The sequence below is a fragment of the Myotis myotis genome, unplaced genomic scaffold (assembly GCF_014108235.1).
Source record: "Myotis myotis isolate mMyoMyo1 unplaced genomic scaffold, mMyoMyo1.p scaffold_m19_p_5, whole genome shotgun sequence".
NCBI lineage: Eukaryota > Metazoa > Chordata > Mammalia > Chiroptera > Vespertilionidae > Myotis > Myotis myotis.
Window position 1 is genome coordinate 64,295,789 of NW_023416357.1, and position 25,316 is coordinate 64,321,104.

A 25,316-nucleotide genomic window follows, 5' to 3' on the forward strand; every position below is an offset into this window, starting at 1 on the left:
AGCTGGATAATTTTAGCTTATACATCTAGATCAGGGGTGGGCAAACTTTTTGACTCGAGGGGCACAATGGGTTCTTAAACTGGACCGGAGGGCCGGAACAAAAGCATGGATGGAGTGTTTGTGTGAACTAATATAAATTCAAAGTAAACATCATTACATAAAAGGGTACGGTCTTTTTTTTTTTTTTTTTAGTTTTATTCATTTCAAACGGGCCGGATCCGGCCTGCGGGCCGTAGTTTGCCCACGGCTGATCTAGATCTATTATCTAACTCAAATGAACTTTTAAAATATAATGTGCCTTTTTTATACAAATATCCAGTTTACCTAATAGTTTATTAAAAATAAATGCTTTCTTTTAACTTCAGTGAAGCTTTTGTCATAAACCAAGAAACTAGATATGTGAAGGTCTATAGGAAGAGGTCAATGCCGCTGACTAGTCAGTTATTGCATGTTTTAAAAATTAGTGTGGCACATCAGTGTGCCACTGCACACAGGTTGAAAACTGCTGTTCTAATACAAAATATCTTAATTAATATTACTTCATAACAAGTCTTGACATCTGAGACATTTACATTTTGATATAAACTTTGGAATCCATTTAATCAATAAAAAATTCTGGGATTTCTACTGACACTATAGTTCAATTTGGGGAAAACTGGTATTTTAACAATACTGAGTTTCCTACTACATACAGATGGAATATTTCTCCATTTATTTAAGTATTTTAAAATGTCTCTTAGCACTGCTTTGTAATTTTCAGCATAAGAAATCCTGCCCAATTTCATTAGATTTACTTTTAGGTATCTTACATATTTTTATGCTATTCTAAATGTACTTTTCTAATTTTATTTCACATTATTTTGGTTGTGTTAAAATAAAAAATAGAAATCAGACTTGAATACTCCCTAAAGAGACAAAACCAGTTTAGTCATACAAAGAAAGCTTAATCTAGCTTATTTTACCCGGTTAAATTGACCTGGGTCGTTTTTGGCTTATGATAGCCCTGATTTACAATGCTTTGACTTACAATTTATCAACTTTATGATGTGGTGAAAGCAAAATGAATTCAGTAGAAACTTTACTTTGGATTTTGATCCATTCCCAGGCTAGCTATATGATACTCTCTTGTGATGCTGGGCAGGGGCAGAGAGTTGCAGCTCCCAGTCAGACTCATGATCACCAGGGTAAACAACCAATACTTTACAATGTACTCTGTTGCATTTCTTGGAGATACTGCATTCAATAAATGACATGATATATTCAACAATAGGCTTTGTTAGACGATTTTGCCTAACTATAGGCTAATGTAAGTGTTCTGAGCACATTTAAGATAGGCTAGGTTAAGCAATAATGTTTGGTAGGCTAGGTGTATTAAATGCATTTTCCACTTATGATATTTTCAATTTATGATTGGTTTATAAGGATGTAATCTAATCATAAGTCAAAGAGCATCTGAATTGTAAACAATAACTTTCTCACTACATAACCTACTTTATAACAATACTAGAGGCCCGGTGCACAAAAATTTGTGCACTCGAGGGAGCGGGGGATCCCCTCAGCCTGGCCTGTGCCCTCTCGCAGTCTGGGACCCCTCAGGGGATGACCACCTGCTGGCTTGGGCCTGCTCCCCAGGGGATTGGGCCTAAAATGGCAATCAGACATCCATTTGGCAGCCCGGCAGCCCTCGGGGGATGTCCACTTGCCAGCGGGGAGCAGACCTAAGCTGCAGTCAGACATTCTTAGCGCTGCTGAGGCTGGAGAGGCTCCCACCACCACCGCTGTACTGGCAGCCGTCCAGCCTGGTTTGTGGCTGAGCAGAGCTCCTCCATGTGGGAGCGCACTGACCACCAGAGGGCAGCTCCTGCATTGAGCGTCTGCCCCCTGGTGGTCAGTGTGTGTCATAGTGACCAGTCATTCCCAGTCGTTCTGCTATTAGGGTCAGTTTGCATATTACCTTTTTACTATATAGGATAGAGGCCTGGTGCACGGGTGGGGGCCGGCTGGTTTGCCTTGAAGGGTGTCCCAGATCAGGGTGGGGGACCTGCTTGGGTGCCTGGCCGGCCTGAGTGAGGGGCTGATGGCTGTTTGCAGCTGGTCACACCCCCTTCAGGGTGGGGGTCCCCACTGGGGTGCCTGGCCAGTCTGGGTGAAGGGCTGAGGGCCGTTTTCAGAATGGCAGGCAACTGAAGCTCCCAGACTCTTTTTTTTTATTATTTATTCTGGGATTTATTTACCTTCTATAATTGAAACATGTTGCCGTTACTGGCACTCCCAGCTCTGAGGCCGCAGCGGCTGAAAAAGCAGGTATCTAGGGTTTGTTTAGCTTCTATAATTGAAACATTGTTGCTTCTGGAGCTCAGAGCCAGGCCGCGGCAAACGGGGAACCTTGGCTTCCTCCATCACTGGAGCAAGCAAGCCTCATGTTCGCTTCAGCTGCGTGGCTGCCGGCCGCCATCTTTGTTGGCAGTTAATTTGCATATCACCCTGATTAGCCAATGGGAAGCATAGCGGAGGTACAGTTAATTACCCTTTTTTTCTTTTATTAGATAGGATACCCCTGAGCCTAAATCCATGTTTTGGTTTGAGTGCTCCTGGTTTACAAATTTTTTTTAGTGTGTACTAGTATATAATAAACTTTTACTGATTACTAATACTTCAGTGATTCATTGGTTTTACTTCTGTTATTTCTGAACTTTTGACATTACATGGCATCAGAAGTGGGATCCAAAGTCCTCCAGTGACTCCAAGGTATCAGATAAGCAAACAGGTGCTGGTAACCCACAGACGCCACTGAGCTCACTGCTTTCTCACCAATACTGGAGTTTGAGACTAAGTCTCTCTTTGATCCAAGCTCCATTCTTTTTGTGTTTTGAACTCTCTGACTTATTGTGTATACCTGTGTTTTGTTTGTTGAAGCTTCTTGGTAAGTCATCTGACTCTATGCCAAAGGGGGAAAAACACATGATACCTTGTGTTTTAGACCAGTTGGGAAACAAGGCTTTTTGTAATAAAGACATCTTCGGACATCTAAAGGCAAAGATGAGTTCTACCTGGTCGATGGACCAGAATCTTTGCCTTTTGGAAAATGGGTGAACTTTTGAAATTGTAGTGGCCACTCTGAAGAACCTTTAACTTAGATAGGTCCACCTTAAGAAGCATCCTTAAAAGAGAGGATTCCAAACCACAATGAAACAATGAAATGCATTCTTTGAATAGAAGCTTTTAATGAATCTAAAAACAGTTTTAAAAGGATCCTCACAGTATGCAAATAAAAAATCTTCAGTAAAACACTGGCCATCTGAGCAAGTTACCTTAATTTAGTGCATCTGCCAGAAACATAATCTGTATCCCACTACTTTTGAGTTTTATACAGGATACATGGATAAACATTTTAAACAAAACTGTAAGATCTCTGGTTATGTCTTTCTATATGTTTATGTCTGTATGTTACAGACAGTATTTTTCTATCTCTAAATGGTATTGCCAAAATGAATTTGTAAAAAGCTCTATTTGTCTTTAAAAAATTAAGTACACACACACACACACACACACACACACACACACACACTAGGTGTACCAGTTAATAATGCGGATTTTTTTCAATAGCTGGAGTTACACGTGTTGATATATATGTGATTTGATATGTATGCTATTTTGTTGTCTTGACAGCAAGCTTCAAAACTTTGTATGTCAAATTTTCTGAAGGTGCTAACATCATAGATATTTTTTACACTTAAAAATGTCAAATTTTGTGCCCAAAAAAGAGCATTTGCGGGAAGTTTTAATTCATTAGTTTATTTTGAAGAAAAGTGCTGCTGAATACAGGAAGCTTATGATGAATGTGCTCCATCTCAAGATACTTGTGAACGCTGGTTTATACGCTTTAAAAGTGATGATTTTGATGTGAAACACAAAGAACGTCCACGTCAACAGAAAAAGTTTGAAGGCCAACAATTACAAGCATTATTGGATGAAGATGCGTGTCAAACTCAAAATCAACTTGCAGAAAGATTAAACATTGCTCAGCAAACAATTTCCGATCATTTACAAGCAATGGGAAAGATTTTAAAGGAAGGAAAATGGGTGCCACATCAACTGAATGAAAGACAAATGGAAAACTCAAAACTCATCAGTAAAATGTTCTTCAATGGCATAAAAGAAAGTCTTTTTTGCATTGAATTGTGACTGGCGATGAAAAGTGGATTTATTTTGAGAATCCCAAATGCACAAAATCATGGGTTGATCCAGGTCAATCATCAACATTGACTGCAAGGCCAAATCGCTTCGGAAAGAAGACAATGCCCTGCCTTTGGTGGGATCAGGAAGGTGTGGTGTATTATGAGCTTCTAAAACCAGGTGAAACCGTTAATACTAATCGTTACCAACAATAAATAATCAATTTGAACCATGCTTTGATCGTGAAACAACCAGAATGTGCCAGAAGACACGGCAAAGTAATTTTGCTTCATGATGACACACCATCACACACTTCAAAACCAGTTAAAGGCACGTTAAAAGATCTTGCCTGGGAAGTATTAACCCACCAGCTGTACTCACCAGGACTTGCTCCTTCAGATTACCACTTGTTCTAATCCATGGCACACGCACTTTCTGAGAAGCACTTCAAAATGTAAAAAGAAGTGGAAAATTGGGTCTCTGAACGGTTTGCCTCAAAACAAGGAAGTTCTACTGCAGTGGTTCTCAACCTTCCTAATGCCGCGACCTTTTAATACAGTTCCTCATGTTGTGGTGACCCCCAACCATAAAATTATTTTCGTTGCTACTTCATAACTGTAATTTTGCTACTGTTATGAATCGTAATGTAAATATCTGATATGCAGGAGGTATTTTCATTGTTACAAATTGAACATAATTAAAGCATAGTGATTAATCACAAAAACAATATGTAATTATATATGTGTTTTCCGATGGTCTTAGGCGACCCTGTGAAAGGGTCGTTCGACCCCCAAAGGGGTCGTGAACCACAGGTTGAGAACCGCTGTTCTACTGGGACAGTATCCACAAATTACCTGAAAGATGGGGAAATGTGTAGCTAGTGATGAACATTACTTTGATTAAAGCACTTTTGATGTTTCTCTTGAAATTATCATGTTTTCTTTGATTACAAATTCTGACATTATTAACCAGTACACCTAATATATATATATATATATATATATATATATATATATACACACACACACAATACACACACACACACACACACACACACACTATTCTCTCAGAATTATAGAAATTAATCCCAATTTTTTTTAAATTGATTTCAGAGAGGAAGGGAGAGAAGAGAGAGAAACATCAATGTTGAGAGAGAATCACTGATGAGCTGCCTCTTACAAACCCCTACTGGAGATCGAGCCTGCAACCCAGGCATGCACCCTGACTGGGAATGGAACTGTGACCTCCTGATTCATAGGTTGGCGCTCAACCACTAAACCATATTGGCTGGGCAGCCCAAATGTTTTTAAGTTCACATGATCTAAGATAATCTTTGATTAAAATTTAAAAAAAGGTTAGTTTACATTTTTTGGCTTAATAAAAACAGGTATATCTTCAAAATTTGTCAATAAAAAAAATGTTAAGATGATGATTAGTTCTTTAATATCCAAACCAAGCATAATTATTAAAAGCAAGTACATTAAACAAAAAAAAAGTTTATACTAAGTTAAACCAAATAATGGATATTCATTTATATCTAAAGCATTTCCAAGATAAATATTAAATGCTAAACATAAGATGATCTACTTATGGTTTTTAGATTTTTTTACAGAAGATACTTGGGTCTGTGAATAAACATGTCTTGTACTAATATGAAACTTTTACTATGAGGAAGAATATACTTCTAGTATAAAATGTGTTTACAAATTTTCTGTCCCGTAATTGCTCACTTATTTTCCACTAGCTTAGGGGCTAAAAATTCTAATTAATAAACTAATTAATATGTAATTAAAACTACCAGAAATAATAAGGGTGAAAGAAAAATGAATGTATATGAAAAGCAGGAAAAGAAAATACAATGTGCTTTTTTTGGATAAGGAAAATATGGACATGTTTTGTTATGTTTTGTAAAGGAAAAAAGAAAATTTTGTCCTAAGATAAAACAGCTGTTACTTGTAGGACAATAGCTGAATGGATAAAGAAACTTCTTTGTAGAAAATGAGTATTGAGAAAGGAATTTTATGTGTAGTAATGTTAAAACTAGAATCTATTTAAGTTTAAAGACAAGGGAGAGTTTTAAAATACAAAGTATCCTGGTGCAAAATTAGAATTTGGTTTCCCCTGGTGAAAGAAGTTTTTTGTTTTGTTTTGTTTTGAAGTCTAGTAGTTTTTTGATGGATTCTTTGGGGTTTTCTATGTACAGTATCATGTCATCTGCGAATAATGAGTTTTACTTCTTTTTTTCCAATTTGGGTGTCTTTTATTTCTTCTTCTTGTCTGATCGCTACGGCTAGCACTTCCAGTACTATGTCAAACAGGAGTGGTGAAAGTGGGCATCCCTGTCTTATTTCTGTTCTTAGGGGAAATGCTTTTAGTTTTTGCCCACTGAGTATGATGTTGGCTGTGAGTTTGTCATATAGGGCCTTTATCATGTTGAGATATGCTCCCTCTATCCCCACTTTGCTAAGAGGTTTTTATCAAAAATGAATGTTGGATTTAGTTGAATGCTTTTCCTGCATCTATTGGTATGATCATGTGTTTTCAGATTATTGGCCTGCTCTTAATGAGAAATTAAAAACAAAAACAAAGGGTTGTGATTTTATTTAACCTTTAATATAATCTGCCTTGGAAACAAAGATTCTGTGTCTTATGAAAATATTTCCTGGCCTTCATAATATTTTTATCAAGTCTTTGATTACTGAGAAAAATCAGTCTTCTCTCTTAAAAGAAGAAAATTCTTTTACAACTATGTAACTTTCTGTATTTTGAAATATTTTGTCACTTTGGTTGAATGGTAACTAAGTCGACTGAATTATTTCTGAATGTGAGTGTGTGTAGATGTATGTGTGAACTCTTAGAAGATCTTTAACCATGGCCATTTTCAAGTATTTTCTCATTTACAGAGTGTTACTATTTCACTTTGATGCTTTTGGAAACTTTTCCTGCAAAAGTTCTCCGTCTTCAAAGAAATTCATGGAAAAGAGCCTGACAAGTTACTCAAACGTAAAGGTTTCCAATAACTAAGATCGTAACACTGAATGGAGGGTAAGAATTTTTTAATGGAAAACTGATTGATTCATAAAGCTGCTAACCCACGATGAAGCAAAACAAGAACTACATAGCACTGAATAAGACAATAAAGATGATTATAATTTTTATTATCATTTCAAACATTGCTAGTTCTTTAATGTTTTGTTTCCAGATTTAAAGGACCCCCTTTTTGCCTCTCTTTTATACCAGGTATAGAGCAATTTGATAAAGTGTACCTTTGTAACAGAAGTTGAAAAATCTACCTTTTGCTCTCTGATTCCTCCAGAATTCAGAAACTCTTATTAAATATTCCTATTTTTCCTGACTATATATGTATTTGCATAAATTCAATAAAAATCTGTTCTCTTTGTAACAGGACACAATTGAACAAGTCCTTAGCTTGGCTTCCTATCCCTAAGAAGCTTTTGAAAATCCAATCTGAGATTCTTTATGAAAAGTTCCAACAAAGCAGACTTAAAAGAACCTATATGATCAGTCACTATTCTTTCTGCACTTACTAGTACTGGTACATAATTTGCCAAGGCAAATTTATTTTCACTAGACAACATTGCACGCAAATTAATCTCACTATGGTTACCTTTTCTAGAAATGGAGATGATTATAAAGAGAAAAAAATGTATTTCAGCAGTACACCTTTGTGAATATCAGATTCTAGTGCTATTGTCTTTGAAGTTGTTTTCTACCTATAAACTAGATTCTGAATTCTTCCAGTTTTCTCCAATATCTGGCTAGAACTTTCACTCACTATGTATGATGTTAGCTGTGGATTTTTTGTTGATACTCTTTTAAAAATTAAGGATGTTTCTTTCTATTCCTATTTTGATGAGGATTTTTAACACAAACAGATGTTGAATTTTGTCAAATGATTTCTCTGTATCTACAGAGATGATCCTATGGTTCTTCTACATTATTCTGTTAAAGTAGATCAGATTTATCTTAAAAATATTAAATCAACCATATATTCCTGGGACAAATCTGTAATATATTATCCCTTTTTACATATCACTGAATTACTTCTACATGTATGTTCATGAAAAATATAAGCCTATAATTTCTTTTTGTGTGTGTGTGTCATATTCTTGTCAGGTTTTCCTATCAGGATTATGTTAAAATCATAAAATATTCTGGAAAACATTCTACTTTTTTTTAATTCTCAAAAGAGTCTGTATAAAACTGATATTATACCTTACTAAATGTTTGGAAGATTTACCAGTGAGTCATCTGGGCCTGGGGTTTTCTCTGTGGAAAAGTTTTTTAATAAATTCAAATTATTTAATAGACAATGGACAACTCAGATTTGGCATTTCTTCACATATCTGTTTTGATAATTTTTTGAATGATTATGATCTTTCACTGGAGTTATTAAGTGTATTAATATAAAGTTGTTCATAATTTCCCTTTGTTAACAATTTAATATCTATAGACTCTGTAGTGATGCCTCCCTTCTTATTCCTGGTATCGGTAATTTGTGTTTTCTCCCATTGTTTTGTTTATCAGTTCATTACACATTTATTATTTTTAAAAAGTTTTCTAAAACTGTTGATATTTTCTATTTCATTGGTTTCTACTTTGACATTTACTATTTCTTTCTTTCTACTTTCTTTGAGTTTGATTTCTCCTTTAAGTTGCAAGTTCATATTAATGACTTTTAACCTTTTGTCTTTACATGCATATAAAACTATAAAGTTCTCTCAAAGCACTACTTCAGTTGCATTCCACAGGTTGTTTATTTTACTGTTTTTCAATAAGAATGTTCTCTAATTTCCATTATGACTTTGTTTTTGATTCATGGACAATTTAGAAATGTCTTGCTTAATTTCTAACATTTGGAAGCTTTGTAGTTATTTTTCTGTAACTGAGTTGTAATTAATTCCACAGTGGTAAAAAAGAAAAAAGGCACTGTATAATTTCAATCCTTTGAAGTCTGATACTTCTTTAAGAACCAGAATATTTTGGCAAGTGTTCCACGTGCACTTAAAAATATGCAGTCTTCAGTTGTCAGATACAATGTTTTATAAATGTCAATTACACCAAGTTAATGAATCATGTCATTCAAATTTTCTATTCTCTTACTAGTTTTTTAATATAATTGTTATATCAGTTACTTTAAATAAATATTTAAAATCTCTAGCTATAAATGCGTATCTATATTTCCTGTTATATTATCTTCTATATTCAGAAGTTGTATTACTAGATGAATACATGCTTTAAGGTTTTTTTTTTCTGGGTAAACTGACCCACTTATTGTATTTTCCTCTTCATCACTTATAATACTTGTTTTGCCTTAAGTCTATTTTATACAATGTTAATAGAGCTTTCTTTTGGTGAGTGTTTGCAGACAATACTTATTACATCTTTTTACTTTCATCCTGAGCCTTTAAAGTATTTTTTTTTATAAACAGAATATATATTTGGATTTCACTTATTTTTAAGCCTAAAAATATTTGTATTTTCACTGAAGCATTTATTTAAACTTAACATAATTGCCAATATAGACGAGTTTAAGTATCATTTTGCTATTATTTTCATTTTCCTTATTCATTATTTGTTCCTTTATTCTTCCTTTCTTGACTTCTTCGGTATGATTCCATTTTATTTCATCTACTAGCTTATTTGATATACCTTTTAGTGCCATTCTTTTTTCTTTTTAACATATTTTTATTGATTTCTGAGAGGAAGGGAGAGGGAGAGATAGAAACATCAATGATGAAACGGAGTCATTGATGGGCTGCCTCCAGCACACCTCCTACTGGGGATTGAGCCTGAAAACCAAGTATGTGCTGCCCTGACCGAGCAGGAACTGACCCATGACCATAGGTCGGTGCTCAACTCCGCTAAGCCACACTGGCTGGGCTAGTGTCATTCTTTTAATAGTTCCCCTAGAAATTAAAAAATGCATCCTTCCTGAATGCTGGATGTGATTTTCTAGAGCAGGGGTTCTCAACCTTGGCTGCACATTAGAATCACCTGGGAATCTTTTTAAAATCCTGATTTTTGGGCCTCATCCTCCGGAAATGCTGTTTCTTTGTTATGGGGTGGGGCCACAACATTAGCAACAAAGAAACAGAATTTCCGGAGGATGAGGCCCAGAAATCAGGATTTTAAAGATTCCCAGGTGATTCTAATGTGCAGCCAAGGTTGAGAATCACTTTTCTAGAGACCCTGGATAATTTACTTCCCTCTAAAGGGTGTCTAATTTTCCTTTTATCAAGATAAAGTGTGGGTTAAAGAGTATAGAATCTTTTTTGTAGACTTACATAGTTGGAAACGCCTCATAGAATAAATATGTTGTTTCCTTTATTCACAGAACTGTGTGTTAGATCTGTGGGAAGGAATTACAAGACAGCTGCAAAAACAAACCAAAAAAAAAAAAGAGTATAGAATCTCTGAGAATTACAGATATATAAAGTTGGCAGTCACTCACAGGCTCTTATCCACAGATTCCTACTCGGTGCTAAAAAGATTGGAAACAAGCTGGGAGACTAAAGAAGCTATTTTTCAGTGGCGGAAGAAAGGAACTGACTGCCAACGTGGGAAAAGAATGAAACCCTACCTAAATTCTAACTCCTATGGGGGGGGAGGGGAGCATTAAACCACTGGGAGAAGGGCAGCAACCAGTCCTCCATTTTGGCTAGGGGATAAGTAAAAGAGAAAGGGCCTTTGCTGGAGCAGGGTTAGGAGACAGATCACAGATTTCAAGAATGAAGATGAAAATTCAAGAAATAAAGAACACATAAACAGAGATGAAGAATGTATTTTATGGGCTCATAAAAAGACCAGGCAAGGAAAGTATAAATGAGCTTCAAAACAGGTCATGAGAAATTACCCAAACTGAGATACAAAGTACTTTTCTAAAAGTGTGTGTGTGTGTGTGTGTGAATGTGTGTGTGTGTGTGTCAAAGGAGGGGTGTTGGGGAGGAGGCAGTAGGGGGAGGACAGAAAACAAACCCTCCAAGAATTGTGGAACTGTAGCAAATGAAGTACCTACCACATGTGTCACTGGAATCCCACAGGAAAACAGTAAATGGGACAGAAAATATATTAGAAGAAAAATGCTGAGAATTTTCTAAATATGATTCAAAGATCAAACCATAAATCTAAGCTCAGTGGTGAACCACAAAAGTCAGGATAAATACAGAACACATACACACACACAACAAAGCATATTCAATCTACTATAAAAACAAACAATTAGGGGAACATTTAATGGAGAGAGGAATTTCAACTAACTTATCAGAAACAATGCAAGCCAAAGAGTATACAGTGTCATCCTTAAAGTGATACGTATGAGAAAAACATGTGAACACGAATTCTGTACCAAACAAAATAATCTTTCTAAAGAAAAGGTAAAATAAAGCATTTTAAGTCAATTCAAGAAACTTTGTTAGCAGTAGATCTGAACTGCAAGAAATGTGAAATAAAGTTCTTCAGGCAGAAAGAACAGACACTTGATTCTACAAAGATCTGAAGACGTCTAAAAATAATTAAATTGAAGGTAAATGTAAAATATTTTTTCTTATTTTTAGTCACTTCAAAACAGAACTGTGTACAGTAGCACTGATAGAACGTTGTGAGACAGAAATATTCTATATCTTACACATAGCTACTAAGACTTGAAAAATGGCTACTACAGTAGAGATAGTCACACTGGCTAGTGACTAACATACTGGACAGTGCAGGTCTAGAGCAAACATAATAGCGAGATATCATGAATTTATGGCATAAGTAAAAGTATGACAATAATAGTACAAAAGATAGGAAAGAAAAAGTGTAAATATACTGTTATAGGATTCTGACACTATCTAAAAAAGTAGTATTACAGTGCTTGAATACAGACTGGAATTAAAGATGCATAATGTAAATCACAGAGAAAGAAGTATAACTTTTTAAAGAAGCAAAATAAATATGAGTAGTAAAGAGCAAATCAAGAAAAAATGAGCTAAAAAATAGAGACCATAAAGCAGATGGGTTAAATAGAAAACAAGATGGCAGATTTACATCAATGATTAATTACATTAAACATAAATGGTGTAAACAACTGAACTAAAAAACCAGACTGTCAGGATGGACTTAAAAAGTGAGCTGTCTACAGCAAACCCACTTTAAATATAAAGGCATAAATTCAAAGTAAAAGGATGTATCATGCAAAACCTAATCAAAAGAAAGGTGTAGTGGGAATATTAATTTCAGATAAAGTAGACTGCAGAAGAAGAAATATTACTGAGATAAAGAGGAATATTATATAAGACAAAGGAGTAAATTCAAGAAGACATACAACCCTAAATATACATGCACCTAACAAGAGAGGTTCAAAATACATGAAGCAAAATTTGTTAGAACAAAAAGGAAAAATAAATATGCAATTATATTTGGAGACTTAAACTTTTCCTATGGTGATCAACAAGTAGGTAGACTCCCCATAAGGAAACAGACAACCTAATAAGCACCATCAATTAACTTGACATGACAATTATAGCATATTTAATATAAAATATTGAAATTAACATTTAATATGTAATAAAGAACTTATAGAATACTCTACCCAAAAGCACAATCCACAATATTTGGAAGTACACATAGAACATTTACCAAGTCTAACCATATTCTGCCATAAAAAATATTTCAAAGAGTTTAAAAGAAATTATATATTCTATACTACTTGCTTATAACAAAATTAAACATAAAAATCAATTACTGAAAGAACTAGGTAAAATCATCAAATATTTGGAATGTAAATAATATACTTCTATTCTAAATAACCCATAAGTCAAAGCAAAAGTCACATAAGAACTTAGAAAATCCAATATAATAAAAGCCTAATATGCAAATTGTCCTCTCAACCGAGAGTTCAACCGGGAGCTCAACCGCTCACTATGACGTGCGCTGACCTCCAGGGGTGGCGCAGAACATGACAGGCGTAGGCAATGCGGTGCTGGCAGCAGATGGCAGTGGAGGCACTCCCCGCCCCGATGGGCCTCGACAAGAGCAGGACGGCGGTGGGATGGTAGAGCAGGTAAGCGGGCGGCACAAGGCCAAGGCAGATGCAAGAGGGGGCCCAACTGCCCCGCCGATCGCCCCATAGACGGCAACCAGTGGCAACAGCAGGGGGCGGGGCCGCCGCCCTGCTCCCAGGTGCTGAGGGAGCCGGACAGGGGGCCTGGCCCCAACCGATCACTCTGCAGACAGCGACCAGCAGCCGGCAGGCCCTGACTGCCTGATCGGGGCCGGCCCCGGGCTGGGATGGGGTACTGGGGTTGGGTGGCGGTGACCAACCTCCCACGGCACCTGGTCAGGGGGCTGTGACTTCTTGCCAGCTACCTGGGGGCAGGTGTGACAGGGACAGAGGTGCAGTGAGAATGCGAGGTGTCCACCAAGCTTACTCTCACTCTCCCTACTATCCTCCCCCAGGACGCCAGGGCTCACGTTCCAGGGAAGCCCCCGTACTCAGGTGCCGGGTGCCCGTGAGGAGCCTGTCACGCACCCGCATGGCTGCTTCTGGGTGAGCCGGCTGCAGCCTCCAGGACTGCAGGGGCTCATAGGGCTCCCCGTGGGTTCGCACAGGAGCCGGTGGACAAGGCCAGCCAGGAGAGAGCGCACTACTCACCCGGCTTCTGTGCGGCACCGCTGGGCGACCCCGAGGCCCACATTGTGCCCTGGCCTGTGGTGTCCGGCTGTACTCACTGCATCTCTACATGGGGACTCAGGCTCGTGACTCAGGCGGAGAGGGGCGCGTGGGGGTCCGGGGGCCCAGTTGCTGCCCTGGGCCCAGAGATCCGCGACCTGCCCTTCCATGGCAGATGCTCATGTTTCAATAGCAGGCTAGGTCTAGGGACTGCACTGGTGCACAAATTTCATGCACCAGGCCTCTAGTATCAACACAGCAAAATTTATGAGAATATCTAAAGCAGTGCTGAGAAGGAAAAGAAGGTCAATGGCCTAAGCTTATACCTTAAGAAATTAGAATAGAGATTTAAACCCAAAGCATACAAAGAGATAAAGAGCAGAAATCAATTAAATTAAAAATGTATTTTAAATAACAATAAAAATAAAAAAAACTGGATCTTCGGAAAAACAAAACATTTTTGATAAACAAGAAAACCTACTAATAAAGACAAAGCGAGGACACATTGTCAATATCAGTAATGTAAGAAAGGACATCACTACAGATGCTACAGACATTAAAAGGGCAATAAAGAAATATTATGGCAATGAATAGATGAAACAGGTACATTCCTTGAAAGATACCAACTATTAAAGCTCACATAGTGAGTAAAGGTCACTCACATCGTCAAAGACTTCTGGAAGCTTTCAAAAACAGATAACCCTAATCATCCTATACCTATTAAAGCAAATAAGTTTATCCTTTAAAACCATTAAAGAAAACTCTAGACCCAGATGGGTGGCTTGCAAACTCTAGTGAACATTCATGAAACAAGTATTAAGCCTATCCAAAATTTTTCAGAAAATACAAGAAACACTATATAAGGCCAGCATCATTTTGATACCAAAAAAATATGAAAAAGCTTCTTTCATGAAGATACAAAAAAGTATTCAACAAAATATTAGCAAATTAAATCCACTAATATATGAAAATGATAATACATCATGTCCAAGGGAGGTACACCTAGAAAATGCAAGGTTGATTCAACATTTGAAAACAAATCAATGTAATTCATCATATTAACAGACCAAAGAAGATAAACCATATGACCACCTCAATAAATACAGCAAGAAAGTTTGAGCAAACTCAATGACCACTCATAATAAAAACTCAGCAATCTAGGAACAGAATGGGAACATCCTTAACTTGATAAAAGACCTATTACACTTACTGTAACTATATATAGTTGATTGGTTTAAGGCCCTTTATACTTAAAGAACAAAAGTTTTCCTCGTAACATCAGGAACAAGACAAAATATCTGCTCTCACCACTTGTTTAATATCATGCTGGAAATCCTAGCCAATGAAATACGGGAGGAAAAAGAAAGTAGGTTGTACACACAAAGTGAAAACAAAGAAATAAAACTGTTCTTTATTTGCAAATGACATCATTATTTACATAGAAAAATGCCAAAGAAACAACAACAAAAAACCTTACTAGATTTAAGTGAATTTAGCAAAGTTGCCATATTCAAGGTATACAAAAAACAACTGTATGTCTATACTATCAATGAACAACTGCATACTAAATTTTAACTGGTATCAGAAGTAATGAAATGCCTGGGTATAAATCTTAACAAAAATGAGATTTTTTTCAGTATACACCTGTACGCTGAAATTACAAAATGCTGATAAAAGAAATCAAACAAGGTTTAAATAAATGAAGATATCCTGTGTTCATTAATTGGAAGACTCAATATTGAGATGTCAATTCTTAATTGGTGGATATATTCAAGACAATCTAAATGAAAATCTCCTCGGCACTTTTTGTAGAAATCCTATTACTTCTAAAAAAAATTATCGAAAAGCAAAAGAACTAAATGGCCAAAATGATTTTGAAAAAGAATGAAGTTGGAGACTCATTATCTGATTTTAAGACTTATTAAAAAACAACAATAACCATAACCATGTGGTACTTAAAGATTTTTTAATTTACAAGTTGAGTCTAAAGTTCTTCTGGAGAAGAAATGCATAAAAACAGTAATGAGTAACTTTGGGGGGAAAATGAGGAAGAAATGGTTATCAAAATTTAAAGTATGCCTACTTTTTAACCCAGCAATTCCATTTCTAGGAATCCATGCTCCAGAAATAATCACATATTGACGGAGGAAGTTTTCTGAAGAGTTGACTTTGAAGGTAGAACTATAGGAAGGTGTAGAACAATCTTATATTCTCCAGTACTGTTTTTAAAATTTACAAAGATTTAAAGTTTGTAATTAAAAACATTAATACATTTAAAAGTTGGCTTTAAAGAAAGCATTTTTGTGATAGCAAAAAGAAACTAATTTAAATGTCTTTCAGTAAGAGATATCGTTAAATAAATTCTAGCCTATGCGAACTAATGAAATATCACTTAACCTTTAAAAAAAGTATTAGGGAGACCTATATGTAACAAGTAAAGATGTCCAATATATATAATTAAGTAAAGAAAGCAAGTGATATATCAATGTGTTTAGTATACCATCCTCCCAAACAACTTTATGTGTATGCACATGTTTAAAAGTGCATTTAGAAAGATGAACGTAAATTGTTAACTCTGCACAGTAAAACGGGACTGAGGGATGAAACGTTCACATTTCACCTAGTCATTATTTTTCTATATTGCTGAATTTTACGTCGTTTGCATGTCTGCCGTTAATTTTAAAAACTAAAGGTATTGCATATAAAAAGACACGAGTTTCATAAGGCAATTGAAAACTGAAAAAAAATAGCTCAAACGTTTATTTCTTTAATCTTCATGCTTATTTACACTCTTCAAATGGTCTGTAGTCTTCAGCAGAGGTGACTGCCATTTTAAAAAATTTAACTGATCCAATAGTTCATGATAAAAAATAACAACATATTAGGCCTTTTGTGATAATCGTGAACTTCACAGAACCAGCAGATTCACAGCAGGGTCGATGAGCATGTAAATAAAAATAAAAACACGATCATGTCTGGAGAGGGGCACCTCCTACACAGATTCTTCTTCCTCGCTGCCACAAAACTCTCTCCTCCCCTTTTCTTTAACTTGGTCTGAGAGGCTTTAAACTCACCATTTTGAATGTGCGCAAAAGGATGTACAGCAGCAATCTCTGGGAGGCCACAGCTGAGGCTGACTGCCAGAGCGGGCCCTGACCTGGCATCGTTAGGGGGAGAAGCACTGAGGAAATGGGGCTCCGATCGGGCCCAGCGCGACTGCGTGCCCGGGCCTCGGGTGAGCTCGGGAAAACGCACACACAGCCGGCAGAGCGAGGGCGACGGACGGTTCCTCGGGAGAGCGGGCCGCAGGCCTATGGCGTAAGATGGACCAGCTCTACGCGGGGAGACTGCAAGTGGGCAGAGAAGGCGGTGGGGGTGTCAGTGCGGGGAAACTCATTCAGTCGCCAGTGTGGGGAGAAAGGCAGCGGGGTCCTTGGCCGAGGCACCAAGGACAGCAGAAGAGGCCACAGGAAAAGCGGGCGGTGGAGACCTCCGAGACCAACCGATGTCATCCGCTGGGACACGAGTGCGGTGCCGGGTCCCGGCTGGACCGGGCCCAGGAGGCGAGGAGGCCTCTAAACAGCTATCAACCCCACCCACCATGGCCGGCGCAGCGGACCAGAGATAGGCCCCGCTCCCTCTCGACAGAAATTAAGAGAGGAAGGAGGTAAAGGCAGCAATTTCCTCGCCCGACCCTCCTATAACCAACATCAGAACAAGCCAGATTTAAAAAAAAAAAAATCCCCTCACCGAACTGTGCAGCGGCTCCGGAGCGAGAACAGCGCTCGATCCTCCACCCGCCACCACCGCCTTCTTCTCCGCCTCCGACTCCTCCCCCGCCTAACGCGCAGTGGCAGGTGGCGGAGCCCGCGGTGGCGGCGGCGACGGCGGCGGAAGCAGAGGCGGCGGCGGCGAGTCCCGCCCCTCGCGCCGCAGTAGAGGCGGAGGATGGCACGTAAACCCCGCCCCCAAAACAGCACCGACCAATAGACTTAAAGGACTCCTAGTGGGGCTGGAAAACGCACGTATCCAATCGGAACCTCGGGAGTGGGCTCACGTCAATGGATGGGACGTGGCAGAAAAAGGGGAAAAGGACTTCAGGCGTCTCCGCACCCGGGTCCTCCCTTCTCGGTCGAGGGGACTGCTCAGATTGGCCGGAGAGAGGAAGGACGAGGCCACACTGTTTCCCAGCCCACGCCCGCGTCTGGGCCCGCCTCCTCTCCCTGCGGCACTGCGACGTTTGGGGCGGGGCGAGGCACCGTCCTGGGCTGGCACTGCGCTGCCTTTTGTGGTTAGGGCTGGGAGAAGAGGGTGGGGTCTCCAGGAAAGGGAAGGGGGTGTGGGGAATTACGGCAGGACTGGCGCAGCTCGGCTTTCAGAAATTTGTACAGCAACCACCAAAATGGAGGCATTAAACGTCAATCCTAATTCGACTGGGAACCTGATTAACGAGGTTAAGTTTCTTGGCATAACGTTCACTCCGTTGCAGTTCAGATAGGAGCGGTACAAGAAAAAAATAGACGGAGGAAGGGCACGTTTGCCCACGCAGAGGCCACGCCCATATACCCTGCAGTCTCACCCCGGCTCCTTCGTTTCTGAGTCTGTTGGATCGGGGGCGGGTTATAGGAGAGGCCTGCGTTTCCTCTGTAGGGCCTTGGCCCGACCAGAGCCCTCCAGTTTGCATCTTGAGGCTGATAGGTTGTCATGCTGGGAAGAAACAGCTCCCATCACATGCAACTAAAATAAACACGACAGCTGTAGTCACTAAACACCTTGCTTAATTTAAACTCGGCCAACAGTTTAGTTAATCATGTCAATGATGCTAAATTGTTTCTTCGTTCCGCACGAGTCCTCTTTACATCCTGAACATGTCCGCTTCTCTAATTACAGTCCTGTTCTCTTCCCATCTTATTCCCAACCCCCACCACACCCTCCACACACAAGCCCAGCGTCCAGGATATATTTAGCGCACTTCCTCCACCAAGAATTAAGAGCCCTATTACTTGTGCTGTCCTGGAAACTGCACAAATCTCTTCCCAGTAAATCAAAACTATTCCTTTTTTTTTTTTTTTTTTTTTTGGTCTTGATGAAAACAAATTAGCCAAAATTTACTATAGAAATTTAAGTTCTGAGAATTTGCTAGCTATATTGTGAAACCAAATCTAAATCTCAGTCCATCTCTGTAGTACATTTCTTACGAAGGAACCATTTCCCACTCGATATTTATCTGCTTTATATATGTTGCTCTAGAAACTGGCTCTTTTTTCATCCCAATCTCTCCCTCTTGAAAAGAGAATTCACACTTTAATCACACTTCCCTAATCTCTCTTTAGGATATTGCATGTTGACCCAATTGGTTATACTAACCTGTTAGTTGGGGAAAGGTTTCCCAAATTTCAATCTTTTTTATACCATATCTGTGCACACTACTTGCAGTATTATTTATTATTTTCTTTAAATAAATGCATTTTTCCATTTCTTTAAGAGGGAAACTTTATAAAAGTATTATAAATGGAAAACCTCCATTAATTATCCTAAATTGAAAGTAAGTATAAGTGAAAAGAAAACCATGTTTTTAAGTTCTAGCTAGAAACTATTGTCTACTGGAATCTCTGCGCCAAGGGTAGGTTACCAAACATTAGACATATATTAAAGACCAAGCATGCAAATGGCATTTTTATCATGATGTAATCAGAAGGATGGTAAAATAGAACCAAAATAGGAATCACTTTCTCACCATGTGAGTCATTGTTTTTAAATTCTGAATGCATGTGCCAATTTAAGTCATCTAAGGCATCAGAACTGATCTCTGTTACTCTCTGGGCAATCTGCATACCTCTCTAGGTTCAATTCCAATTTAAATATTGGGAAAGTAATAACATCTACCATTGAGTCATTGTATAGATTAAAGTAACCTAATCAATGTAAAGCATACCATCCTTAGCATGTAGTAAGTACTAAATACATATTAGCTTATATATTGAATTATGTGTATAGAGAGATAATATGTATTATTGACTTATATGTATTATTCTTGATTCTGAGGTGAGAAGAACTTCCTAAGGCAATGGGTTGACGATATCACATTATGTAATGCAGTGGTTCTTAAAGAGTGATCCCCAGACCCACAGCCTCAGCATTACCTGGAAATGTTTTAAATATGCAAATTCTCAGTCATGTTCAACCTCAGGCCTGAATTTGAAACCCTAGGTGTGGGGCCCACCAATCTGTATTTTACCAAGCCTTCCAGTTGATGCTAATGCACATATTATAATATAATGTGTGCATTATATTAGGAGGAGGCTTGGTCAAGGAGTGAGAGCGCCTGAGTTCTAACCATAGCTTTAGAGTGACATCAGCAAAAATGAAGGCATAAGGACCTCTGGAAATCATTTTCTTCACAAAGCAATGAGAAAACTGGCAAAGTCATCAAAATCAACTTTTTCAGAATTCTGGAAATTAACCAAAGGCTTGCAGCAGTCTAGGAAGCATTTACACAAGAAAACCAGCTGAATCTCAGAAAGAACAGTGAGCTTTGTGATGTTGTGACTTGCTCTAATCCAATTCCTTTGTCTCTAGTTCTGCTCTAGTATTGAAAAACAATAGCCCACAATTATGGTGAAAACTGGCAGCCACCAGATGAGGCAGAAATAAACTCTTTCAAGCCTAATTCCAGGAGAATAGTCATTATTTCACCTATCTAGGGAAAGATCTCACTTGTCAGATTGTCTTCACTTGATTTGATTCAGAGCCAACCCCAGTGCAAAAAGCATTTTCCCTAGAAGCATTTATCAAAAGTAATGAGAAGGAATTGATTAACTTTGCTGCTGCCCTAGACAATGCAAACAGTTGGGGCAATAATAGGTTAACCAAAAAGCTTGAATGAAAAAGCTGGATGATGTCTGCAGGAACTTTGAAAAGCTCCAACATATTCATGGGTATCCAGAAACCCACAAAGATGACCAGGGCTGAGCTAAACTGTGCATAAACTCAGGAAAGACCAGAGAAGACCCTAAACATTTACCTTAGGCTGACCTTGAGAAGTTAAGGCTAAGAGAAGTTGGCAATTGCCTGGCTTAATGTTGAAGCCATGCCCCAGCATACATACATACACACACACACCCTCAACGAACTCCGGGTGACATATTGGTTCCAAGAGTTTAAGGAAATCTCTGTCTAATTATTAACTGGACACTAAATAACCACGCAGAATTGTCCATGGCCACACATGAAGAACACAGACTTTATAGAAGTCCGAAAACTCATTGAACAAATAAAAAAGCAAGTATTATAACAAACAGCAATAACAAAACTCCCTGGACAGGAGGAAGAATCTGATTTCCAGAATTTTCACATCATATTTTTTAAATGATTGGTTTTCAACAAACGAAAAGTTGGTTCTTCAAAAAGATGAACAAAATTGACAAATCTTTAACTAAAGGTAAAAAAGAGAGAGGAGACTCAAATTCCTAAAATCAGTAATGAAAGAGAAGACATTACTACTAACCTTACAGAAATAAAAAGTTATTATATGGGAAAACTGAGAACATTTGTATCCTAATAGGTTAGAAAATCTAAACAAAATGAACAAATTTCTAGGAAGACACAAACCACAACAACAGACTCAAGAAGAAACAGAAAATCTAATTTTAGCCTCGTCATTTATGCACTGAATGACCTTAGGTTAGTTATTTAATTTTCCAGAGCCTTAGTTTCTTGAGATAGAAATAGAGATAATAAAATTATACCTTTGTGAAAACATTTCAGTGAGATGATAAATATAAAGATAAATAGTTAAGCCACTGTAACAGATAAAACCCTCAAGTCTCAGTAGCATAATACATTATTTATTATTAAAAGCCCATTCAGCAGGATGGATGGGAAGCTCAGCTTCACCTTCAGGAGCCTGTACCTCCAATGCATGGCATTCACTATAAGACTGAGCGTCATTATCCAGCCAGTAGAATAAAGGAAGTAAAAGAATGTGAAAGATTTCTGAGGTTTTTAGTGACCTAACATGGAAAAGGCCTAGTGATTAATGATCATGATCTGCCAGCAGATCACCTTAATTTTAGGCTATGTTAGGACTAGTCTATTTCAGTTTTGTCTTTACTCTTAGGAAGTAGCTCTTATTTTTGGGTGTGGTACTAACTCTTAGAATGTTACCCTTCTGGGGTCTCAACTGAAAGCTAAGATATTTACCAAGGTCTCTCTCTCATATGGCAGGACTTAAATTCCTATCTTTGATATCCAGACCATATGCCTGCTGAAATCTCTACTCAGCTCTTCATAATCTCAGTTGCTGTTTTCTGCTGGGTTTCTTTTTTTTTAACTAAATCTTTATTGTTCAGATTATTACAGTTGTTACTCTTTTTTCCCCCATAGCTCCACTCCACCCGGTTCCCACCTCCTCCCCTCCACCCTAACACCCCCCTCCACTGTCCTTGTCCATAGGTGTATGAGTTTTGGACAGACTCTTCCCGCACCCCCCACGCTCCCTTCCCCCTGAGAATTGTCAATCCACTCCCTTTCTATGCCCCTGATTCTATTCTATTCACCAGTTTATTCTGTTCATCAGATTTTTTATTCCCTTGATTTTTAGATTCACTTGTTGATAGATATGTGTTTGTTGTCACTTTGTTGTTCATAATTTTTATCTTTACCTTTTTCTTCTTCTTCCTCTTCTTAAAGAATACCCTTCAGCATTTCATATAATACTGGTTTAGCAGTGATGAACTCCTTTAGCTTTTTCTTATCTGTGAAGCTTTTTATCTGACCTTCAATTCTAAATGATAGCTTTGCTGGGTAGAGTAATCTTGGTTGTAGGTTCTTGCTATTCATTACTTTGAATATTTTTTGCCACTCCCTTCTGGCCTGCATAGTTTCTGTTGAGAAATCAGCTAATAATCGTATGGGTACTCCCTTGTAGGTAACTAACTGTTTTTCTCTTGCTGCTTTTAAGATTCTCTCTTTGTCTTTTGACCTGTTTGGCAATTCAAGAAACCATCACTCCAGTTCCCAGATCCCGAACCGTATCATATAGACCAAAATCCACATCAACAAAATGGATGTCTCACTCCCTAACTTTGGACTGTCACAGAACTCCAGATTAGATTTTCCAACGAAGGCTTGCAGTTCAAATAACCAAAGCAGAGCAAGAGTAGCTTTGGCTTATGCTGGGCCCCAGCCCAAATGGTTTTGATTCAGTAAATCTGGGACACAGACTGAAAAACCTCACTTTAAAGGGAGTTAGCAGTCTTGCTGAGAGAATCATAAATATTAAAACACAAAAATCTTGCTTCAGGGTCATTCAATTTCTTTAGGGGAGTGAAAAGAGACTTCACTTTTCTGTCTTAGAGACAGACATTTGTTTTATTTTTCTGTGTGGAGTTTCATATAGTTAAATAGTCCAATATAGTAGCCATTAGCTACATGTAGCTACTGAACACTTGAAATATAGCTAATCTGAATTAAGATGCATAGAAGTGTAAAATACACACCAGATTGTAAATTTAGTACAAAAAGAGAAGAAAATATTGCAGTAATAATTTTACATTGATTACATGTTGAAATATTAATTAAAATATATCAAAATTAATTTCACTGTTTCTTTTAACTTTGGCTATAATAACATTTAAAATTATATATATGGCTCATGTATATTGCTGTGCACTTATATATAGTTTTCAATGACATTTTTTTCAGTTTTGTGTGTATCTTATTTCTACTTTCCATAGTACTAATACCTAGCTTTCTGAAATACCAACTGTATTTTCTTTAAGATTTTTTAATTGATTTTTTGAGAGAAAAGACGGGAGAGGGAGAGAGAGAAAAAACACACACATCAATATGAGAGTGAAACATGGATTGGCTGCCTCCCGCATGTTCCCCACAGGGGATTGAGCCCAAAACCTGGGCATGTGTTCTGACTGGGAATCAAACCAGCAACCTTTAGATGCATGGGACAAAGCCCAACCAATTAAGCCACACTGGCCAGGGCTGAAATAGTAGCTATCTCTGTTCTTTGTTTGCTAATTTCTATGTCAGCTATAATTCCTTCCAAGTATTCTTGAGTTTTTAGCTTTTTTCTTCCAGCTCCATCAGTTACATTCCTCCAGTTGGTTTCTGTTTTCTTAAAATTTGTTGAAAGCTCTCATGTGCTGATGCCCTTCCTCCTATTATCTTTATATTTTAGGGTTTATACTTTTAAATTTCTTTAATATTATTTTCAGGAAGAAGAGATAACTTAGAAGATTCAAGAAGAAGAGGAGATAACGTTGTTTTGAGCATACTAGACTTTTCATAATAGTATAATTAACATAATAGACTATTCAAACTTAGAGGACTTCCTCTGAATTGTATACTGGGGAAGTCTTCAGCACTGCCTTACACATAGCACTAAAAATAGTAGAGATTCATTTAAGTTCTAATAAATCTCATACTTATAAGATAAAAAGACTTCATAGTTAAACAGAAAGTGATGAATTCCATTTCCTTATTATGGGAAATATATGAGTTAGGGTTGTAATTAACCAAAACCAGTTAATTAAAGAGAAAAAGGAAATTATTGAAAAGATATTGGGTGGCTTCCAGAAGTGTACAGAAAACTGGAAAAGCAAGCTTGGAAACTGGCAGCCACAAATGGAGGCTGAGCATGCACAATCATAACCTAAGGCATGAGACATAACCAGGCTGGTGAGCACACTGCTGCCCCCAGAACACCAGATGATGCAGCCCACACCAACACAGGATGGTGCTCCTGACAACTCTGCCAATCAAAATTGGCTGCTCTTGTTGCCAATAAATTCTCCCTTGACTATGCTTCTTTACATCACTAACTCCTGCTTCAAAGTCCCGAGAGGACTTTGAGTACCAGAGCCTAAGTCATGTACCAGTAGAGGGTAGGAAAGAAGGTACTGGCACTTTTACTACTAAAATGGGAACCTCTGCCTCCCCTATAGGTTTATATAGTAGGGAATTCCTCAAATAGAAAAAAGTTTAGATTCCAAGCAGCAAAAAGAAATGATAAATATCCACTTCAGAGCACATAACTATTTTTCAGAACCAACATTCAGCATAAATTTCAGATATGTGAATGTTTAGATATCGTTTAAATATATATTCTCCTCATTATAATAATTGCAAAATATAAATAGGTTGTGTGATCCACTATAATATATCAGATGATTAATAAAAAGATTTTTTAAAAAAGAAGATTTAGAAGAAAGAATTGATATCAACAGGCCTAGCTCCTTACTCAGTGTAGAAATCTTACCTCAAGATTCATTTCAACATTTACAGTATTTGGGGAGCTCATTGAAATAGGGTTTCATTCCAACTCTGAATTGTTAGAAGTGGACTATTAGAAATTTCCTTTTTATATAAGATGAAATTTTCCTTCTTATAAAATCTGCCTACAAGTCCCAAATCTAATGGCTTTGGGTATTCAAGAATAGAGCCCAGTACA

General features: G+C 37.8%; 1 protein-coding gene and 1 non-coding gene across 3 annotated transcripts in view; one reads left to right on the plus strand and one right to left on the minus strand.

The window, feature by feature from the left end:
* PJA2 (praja ring finger ubiquitin ligase 2) overlaps nt 1–17,750 on the minus strand; it is a 68,270-nt gene extending 50,520 nt beyond the window's left edge. Inside the window, exons 1-2 of one of the 2 annotated variants that reach the window (XM_036311041.1) lie at nt 17,600–17,750; nt 16,924–17,196 (exon numbers count right to left, since the gene is read on the minus strand). The gene's annotated coding sequence lies outside the window, so the exon portion shown is untranslated. The remainder of the gene's footprint in view (nt 1–16,923; nt 17,197–17,599) is intronic. The other variant, XM_036311042.1, reaches the window with a different exon arrangement.
* On the plus strand, nt 10,446–10,575 carry LOC118657206. Its single transcript, XR_004967928.1, has one exon. It is a non-coding gene; the product is annotated as a small nucleolar RNA SNORA18 (small nucleolar RNA).
* Nucleotides 17,751–25,316: the final 7,566 nt, after the last annotated feature.